Source organism: Corvus brachyrhynchos, unplaced genomic scaffold, assembly GCF_000691975.1.
Source record: "Corvus brachyrhynchos isolate BGI_N302 unplaced genomic scaffold, ASM69197v1 scaffold11, whole genome shotgun sequence".
Taxonomy (NCBI): Eukaryota; Metazoa; Chordata; class Aves; order Passeriformes; family Corvidae; genus Corvus; species Corvus brachyrhynchos.
The window spans coordinates 5,299,555-5,307,941 of NW_008236965.1; the positions used below are offsets into that span (position 1 = coordinate 5,299,555).

The following is an 8,387-nucleotide window of genomic DNA, read 5'->3' on the forward strand; positions in this document are numbered from 1 at the left end:
CCGCATTTCGTGGTAGCCGAGGCCAGGCCGAGGGCAGCAAGTTCAGGTTCATGTAGATTTCTTGGGCCTCTGCGGGATGCGGGGCTGCCGAGCTGCTCCCCGGGAATCTGCGCGGATGCAGAGCCTGTTGCGTGTGCCATTCATAGTTTGAGGGTACAAGACCGTCTGGTTCTCTTACCACACCACCACATTGAGTTTTGGTGGTTTGCAAAGCCCCCTATTTTTTTGATTCAGGGTTCGGGGTCAGGAGGTCCGGGAGACGCGCTGCCCAGATACTCCATGAGTATCCTCACGCACTTCCCTGAACTCACAAGAATCTCTTTGGGGGTATATATTCAGGGAGTGATGGGAAGAATCACAGAATTAGGTTGGAAAAGACAAACTTTGAGAACATGCAGCCCAACCTATAACCTGACACTACATTATCTACTAAATCATGGCACTAAATGTCATACTCAGTCTTATTTTAAAACACTTCGAGGGATGGTGACTCCACTGTCTTCCTGAGCAGCCCATTCCAATGCGCCAAATAGTGACACAGTGTAAGAACACTGGGTGTGGGTGGCTATGGGACCTGATCTGCTCGTGGCTTGGGGCAGCAAAGTGCCCTACAACAGCCTGCAGGACCAAAGAAAGTACAGTTCAGCAGCACCATGCAAGGCAAAAGGAGGCCAATCCCTGTGGGTTCAACTAAGAGCCTTCAAAGAAAATGAAAGAGACCTGTGGGAAGTGCTGTTAAGGACATGAGTGAAAATCAGGGAAAGGGGTAGATTGAAGTGAATTGGGGAGGAGCAAGATTGTGGTGGTAGTAGATGTCTTTCTAGCTTTTCCTTGGGATATGTGCATATACATGTGTATGGGGGTCTGAGTGCAGTAATGGGAGTCAGACAGGTCAGAGGGCCCATGTGCCCATGGTGCAGTTTTGGAGTGAGTGCAGGTGTGTGAGTAAATGTGTCAGCACTAACGAAGGTCAAACCGTATGGTCCAGCAAATAGGGAGGTAGTTCCAGAGGGTGTGTTTAAAGGTGGGGTACCTTGCTACTGAGGACCAGGGGAGTCCTGGCTGGGTGCTGGAAAGACCATAGGGCTGAGGGGAGCATGTGTCTAAGGGCAAAATCAAAGTGTTATGGGGGATCCTGGGTCCTGGATAACACTGGGTCCAGGAGTCTCCTGAATCACCTACAGCTTGTGCTGCTGCTATTTCAGCAGAACAAGAGCCTGTAAACACGCTGCCTTCTGTAGCTGAAGGAAGGCGGCTTTGTCAGTAGGCTCATCTTGATCAGGCTGCCTGTACTATACATCAATCACAAGATTCTCTTTGTTGCCTTTGTTGACTCTGATTTGTACTCACAGGCTTTCTTTTTTCTGTTCTGATTGTGGTGGCACTTTTGCTGCAACTGGTCCTTTATTCTTTTCATCTTTTGGCTGGCTTTCCATGTGCAAAATCTCGTAACTCTTGTGCAGAGGGACCTGGGGGGATGAGGTGGGGGAAAAGGGGTGTTGCTTTCTACCCCAAGCATGGACTACCCTCCCTTGCTCCTTTCTTTACAACTGCTACCTTCTTGCTGGGGAATGGATAGAGGCTCCCCTTAATCTTGAATTATTTCTGGTGGCTGCTCCTGTCTCAGGGAGGTCAGACCTTGGCTCCACCAGTCTCTCTCTCCTTCTGACTCTCTAATACTCCTTAATGTTTTTTTAATTTTAATGATTTTATTTAACAGTTGTTTCCCTTGCATGGTGCAAGAGATACTATTTTGAAGTGTCTAATTTTTATCAAAGGAGAAAGATCTATCTCCAAACTATTCATCACTTTCTGTAGCACTGTCTTCTGAGGAGTCAGCCCATTCCTCAGTCTCTGCAGAAGTGAAATGTAGTTTTGCAATACCAGCTGGGAAAGGGCTTTCATTTTCAGACTCTACCCAGCATTTAAAATGCGAAGACATACAGATATTCTGGTTCTGTAGTAATGTGTACCATGCTCCTTTTTTTTCTTTCATGAGAACAATAATGGCTTTTTTACTGTAACTTACACATGTAGACTTTTCTGCAAATATAGACTTACGCAGCTCAGCAAATTGTCTCCTGAACAAGCATGTTTTGCTGATGCAGGGTAGAGTCTTCTTCTGCTTCCTTCGTTTGAGCTACACCATCACATGGTGATTCCCAGAAGCAGTTTTAGAAGAATTAGAGTTTTCAGTAGAATTTTACTGTATTGACTTTCTGTGGATTGGATGCATTCTCTCGACCAGCTATATCCTGCTTTGTGTTTCTGCTTGCGGAGTGCTGCTTGATGCACTGATGTGAGCTGCTGATCTTGGAGTTTGATGCAGGAATTCTGCACTGGAGGCAGTAAAGGCTCCAAGTTCTTTGCATGATCCCATACTTGTATGTGTCCGCACAATTTCTGAGTTGTGTTACATGTTCTGGATTGTCAGTTGCCAGATCCATAGACAGAATCTTAGGAGGAATTATTGTATTCATTGAGCCACACCTTCATACTGGAAAGGCTGGTAACCAAGACCACTGAGTAAATCCAAGCTGTATTTCCCAAGATATGTACTACTATTGCATGATGTAGTTTACTTTTGTAATAAATAAAATGGCTTACCCTTGGGTTCCATTCAATTTCATTATCAGTGGGTTTCACTCCATAAACTACAAATTCCTCAGCCTGAGGTGGCAGACACGTAAACCTTGCCAGTAGTTGAAGTTGCCGATTGCTACTAACTTTTGTTAGTAGCAACTTCTAGTAGTTAGTAGCTACCAACTTTTGTTTAGTAGATTTGTTCTGCCTTCATCTATGTATTTAATTGTGACCTTATAGACAAAATTTTCTTCCTCATTTGGTGGAATTTCTACCACCTGAACCCTTTGAAAAAAGGGTTTCCTCACATAGTCAATAAAATGCCGGCTTCTCCACACTATTGTTTATCTATTACTCAACCAAAGTTGGTTGCATTTACAGTGTGGAGAGGTAGTACTGTTGCCTGAATCGAGAAAGAAAAACACTTTCCAGACAATATTAATATAGGTAATACAAAAAGCAGATCTTTAATGGAAGCTTCCAGGTGGCCCCATGGCTATGGGCACAGGTGTAATCAGGTTTGTACAATTTTTATAAGATAGATTAATTAGTATATCTAACAGATATTGTCCAATTAGAAGAGCAGTTGGCTAGGTAATTTTCCCACTAGGTTCTGCCCCACTGGAGCCCCCTCCTTCCCCCCAGTCTTTTCGCCCTACATTTTATTATGTCTATGATGTATGGTGCAAAACAACGTGTCCTTGCTGGACTAAAAAGCAAGACTAAACAGAATCCTAATGTACTAGTTTGAAAACAAACCAGTGGGAGGCACCAAGTCAGAGTAACAATTTAATGGGGAAATCAAAGAAAAGGAAAAAAATAAAAGAAAACACTGGTTCAAACTGACAGTGTCAAGATAAACCTGACTCCCTGTTAGTCAGGGTGGTGGTAGCAGTCTGGTAGAATGGTGGCTGCAGTCCTCTGAAGTGGTGATCCTGTAGAAAAAAGGGTCTGCTGTTCCTTAGGTCCAGTGGTGGCTGTGTAGCTCCTGTCCTCTGGAAATCCAGTGGAAGGATTGTCTCTGTTGTTCAGCATTTCAAATTATATCCATGATGGGATGCTTGGTTCCTCCCTCTGGGTGAAGCATCTCACAATGGGGTAATGAGTCATGAGGCCAGGTGTTGATTAGGCTCATTAACAGAAGATAGTCCAGAGGGAGTTATCTCTGAGTCATGCGGCAGGACAATGATGGGCCATTAACAGAAAGATAGTCTAGGGGGAGGAGGCAACACACTACCCCACCTGATTTCAACAGCTCATGAGGATGGTAATAGAATACACTGCAACCCAGGACACCTAAGAATGTAGTAAAAGGGTTAGCTCCTTGTTCTAAAAAGTAGGAGAAAAGGGTAGGAAAAGTACTAGAAGCTATAACCATGCATTAACAGTCTACAAAGCTACAACTATATGAAAAATGTATAGAAAGCAAAAAGCCTTAGGCATCAGTACAGTCACTTTCAGGTGTTTGTATACTTTCATCTGGTACATTCTGGGTCATGTTTACTTGTAAATTAATTTGATGACAGTCTGAACACACCGTTCTATTCTTGCAAATAGCAAATGTTTTAAGATAGGCACAGAGTGGTCTTGAAAGTTTCTCATCTTCTTCAGGTTCTAGCATCTTGGCAGTAAAATAGTGCAGTTCTTGTGGAATTTCAGCTTCTGTGTGCTTCAAATAGTGCAGAATCACAGGTGCATGGTATGTAGTGTTCTGTTAGCAGAATGATACAGCCTTCATGTATTCCTCATCTACAGAAGAGTGACTGATTCTGCCTTTGTATATTCCCGATCTACAGAAGAATCCTTTATCATATTACAGAAGTTGTCAGTCATGCTGTGTAGACACTGACCAAAGAGTCTTGGAGAAGGAAATCTGAAAGAGGTCACACAAGTTGTATTTCTAATTCCCAGACACTGTAGGTAGTCATCTGTTAAAACTAACACAACTGGAGTGCCAGAATTCTATTTTTTTCTGCCAATTTTTAATTCGATACATGTTGGGGGTAAACAGCGACAGTCGCCCGAATGTGCATGGCCCTCCAAGAAGGCGAGAGGGGATGCCTGCCCAAGCACGATCGCCGCAGATAAGGAACACCCCCTTTGGTAACTGCCAGGGTGCTCCATCCAGGGTGGAGGCCATTTTAATGTGCACGATGCCTCTACACCACTGGGCGGCTTGGTATTTTTGATCGTGCTGGACAACAGAAATACAAGACTCTTTCTGAGTCTTGGGGTCAAACATAAAGTGAACACAGAACGGGGCGGATAAAGAACTAATAATATCAAATCCAGCAGGCTCCTCGGGTAGCTTTGGGAGATTCCCAACCCAGTCCCACCAGAGGAGTAGGGGGTTCTTTACGGGGGTCTTTATGGTCCTGGCAATAAAGGACCGAGCTACCTGATGGGTCTGCTGGTTCCAATTTTCTTGGATGGAAAGCAAACGGGGAGGGTATTCAGAAACATTTATGGGAATCCCCACCAGGCAGGTCGACATTGGGTTATCTGCGGTTGCCATACTTAGGCAAATGTGGTCTTGCCTGAGGTCTTTGCCAGGAACGCCCAGACGTTGGTCTTTGGTTCCGGGATGATCCACGGCGACGCTGGGAAGGCCAGGACTAGCAGGATGAGTAGGTGGGGAAGGTCTTGCATCTTCTTTCTGGTTGGTGACTTCTAAACTAAAAACAGGATTAAAAATCATTGGCAAGGAAATCAAAACATAAACATGAAAAACTCAGGGATAAATAAGGATTTAGGGAAGTCTTGGGGATGGTGATGCCGCTTCCTCCTCCCCGTGCATACGTCTACCTGGGGGTCTGGGGGTCTCACCGGATGCTTGGGGGTATAAGGTTTCACCCACTTTTGTGGGATCCACCTTACACCCAGGGGTGTGGATACGCAAGCGTATCCATGACCCCACGTGACTAGCTTTTGAGGTCCCTCAATTTTGCCACTCTGGATCCTTAATGAGGACCAGTGGATGTTCATGCAGAGGGTAGTTGCTGTGTGGGCCGAAGTGTCTTGCCACTGGTGGGTTCATGTTGCTGAAAGGGCAGTTTAAAAAGTTGATTACAAAAAGAGCTTTACTTAATCGGTCTTGTGGGGAAAGTTCTCTACTGCTTGCCCATTCGTGCTTCAGGGTGGTTTTGAGCGTTTGGTGAGCTCGCTCAATCACCGCTTGACCAGTCGGGGAGTAAGGGATGCCCTTCTTATGTCTTACTCCCCATTCGTCTAGGAACTCCTTGAAAGCCTCGGATCTATATGCGGGGGCCATTGTCTGTTTTGATTTCTTTGGGGACCCCCAAGACTGAAAACGCCTGGAGGAAGTGTTTCCTGGCATGTTCAGCCTTTTCTCCTGTGTGGGCAGAGGTGTAGACTGCTCCGGAAAAGGTATCTATGCTAACATGAACATACTTTAGTCGGCCGAATTCAGGAAAAGTGCGTGACATCCGTCTGCCACACCTCACAGCTCGCCAACCCTCTAGGGTTCACCCCAGTGCCTAATGAGGGGAGGGCTGACCACTGGCAATGTGGGCACATATCCACGAGGGCCTCCCCCTGACTCTGCGTCAGTTGGAACTGACGGACCAGCCCCGGCATGTTTTGATGGAACATTTGATGGCTCAGTTTCGCCTGCTCGAAAACTTTCGGCATCCTGGCCATCTCTGCGGGGGCGGCGAGGGCATCCTCTCTTTCATTGCCCTCGGCTATCGGGCCTGGCAAATCTGTGTGCGACCTCACGTGCATCACAAAGAACGGGTGCTCTCAGTGGGAGAGAAGATATACTAACTTTGAGAGCAACCGGAAGAGATGTTTGTTTGAGACCTCTTTCAAAATAGCATTCTCTGCTCTTGCTACCACTCCTGCGACATAAGCCGAATCTGTTACCAGATTAAATGGTTCAGGGAACCTCTCAAAGGCTCTGATGACAGCGGCCAAGTCAGGAATTTGAGGGGAACCCTCAATGTAATCAATATCCGCCTCCCACTGCTGAGTTTGGGGGTCCTTCCAGGTCATGACTGACCTATGAGATGCCCTGGACGCATCCGTGAAAACTGTCACAGCCTCTAGAGGATGCCTGCTTCTAATATTTTTTGGGAACAGAACAAACTGTTCCTGGAATAATTTGTGAACAGGAGCATGGACAGAAATTTGTCCTGTGTAGCTCTCAAAAGCTATTTGAAGGGTCTCATTCTCAGCTAATAGCTGCTCGAACATCTCTTTGGTCAGTTTGGCAGAGGACAATTTGTCCTGCTCCAAACGGACCGGCAAGTGGATGCACGAGAAGTCACACCCAGCCAATTCCCGAAGCCTCATCCGAGCCTTCCGGATCAACTGGGCCATCAGTTCCTGGGCCTTCGTGATGGTTTTGGACCTGGTATTGCTCAGAAACACCCACTCGATGATGAGGAGAGGGTCCTTCTGGCTCCGGTCCCACTGGAATATGAGCCCGTTGAGGTGGGGCAACTTTCCCATGACAATGAATTTGAAGGGCAGTTCCAATTTTCAACTATGTGCCTGCCTCTCACGCATCTTAACCTCTACCTTTTCCAAGGCAGCCCTTGCCTCTGGGGTCAAGGTCCTAGGAGAACTCAGCTCCTCCTTCCCTTTCAACAAATTGAAAAGGGGGGCTAGGTCTTCGGTGGTAATCCCTAGCCAGGGCCTGATCCATCCTAAAGTGCCACACAGTGAGTGGAGATCCGCCAATGTTTGGGGATCACTTTTAATGGCCAATTTTTGAGGAACAATGGTCCTCTTAGTGATCTCCAACCCCAAATATTTCCAAGGGGGCATCTTTTGAACTTCATCTTCCTGGAGAGTGAATCCAGCTTATGTCAAAACATTGACGACTTGGTCAAGGGTGTCTCGAAGCACATGGTCATTTGGGGGCGCACACTAGCACATCATCCATATAATGTAGGATGATGGCTTCCCTCATGGTGGCACGGATCGGGGACAGCAATGAAGCGACGTACCACTGGCAGATGGTAGGGGAGTTCTTCATGCCCTGGGGAAGAACTCACCAGTGGTACCGCTTCATTGGGGTTTCTTGGTTGGTGGTGGGAACCAAGAAGGCAAACCGTGGAGCATCAGCAGGGTCCAGAGGAATTTTGTAGAAACAATCTTTGATGTCAATAACAACCAAATTCCAGTTTTGGGGGAGCATTGCTGGGGAAGACATCCCTGGTTGAAGGGGCCCCATGTCCACAATGACTTCATTTATTTCCCGAAGGTCGTGGAGGAGTCTCCACTTGTCCTTCCCTAGCTTCTTGATGACAAAAACTGGAGAATTGCAAGGGCTAAAAGTTGGCTCAATGTTTCCAAGAGCCAATTGCTTTTCCACGAGTTCGGTGAGCGCCTTCAATTTCTTTCTTTCTAGCGGCCACTGATCCACCCATACCGGAGAATCAGTTGTCCAATCTAGTTTTTGAGTGGGGCACTTCACAGTGGCCGCAATTAGAAATCCCAAGGGGTTTTCGGGATCTCTGATCTAATCCCCCATTGGGACATGGCGTCCCGTCCCCACAGGGGGGCCTGGTAATCAGTCACAAATGGGCGTAGAGTAGCCAATTTCCCATCTGGTCCCTCAGTTTGTACAATGCTCTTCGATATTTGTGCCAATTTTGTCCCTCCGATACCCTGGATTTTTCCTGCCACGGGTTGCAATTCCCAATGTGACGGCCATTCCCTGCAGGGAATGATCGTGACATCTGCCCCCATCTCCGGTGGGGTGCTATCCATAGATAGAATCATTGCCTTGCTGGACATTGCAGTGATGGGTTTGTTTTCTCCCACCACTTCTGCCC

The 8,387-nt window shown here is 46.7% G+C and overlaps 1 pseudogene; it reads right to left on the reverse strand.

Annotated features, from left to right (window-relative positions):
• Positions 1–7,410: 7,410 nt before the first annotated feature.
• The window catches only part of LOC108445235, a 1,975-nt pseudogene continuing 998 nt past the window's right edge, over positions 7,411–8,387 (reverse strand).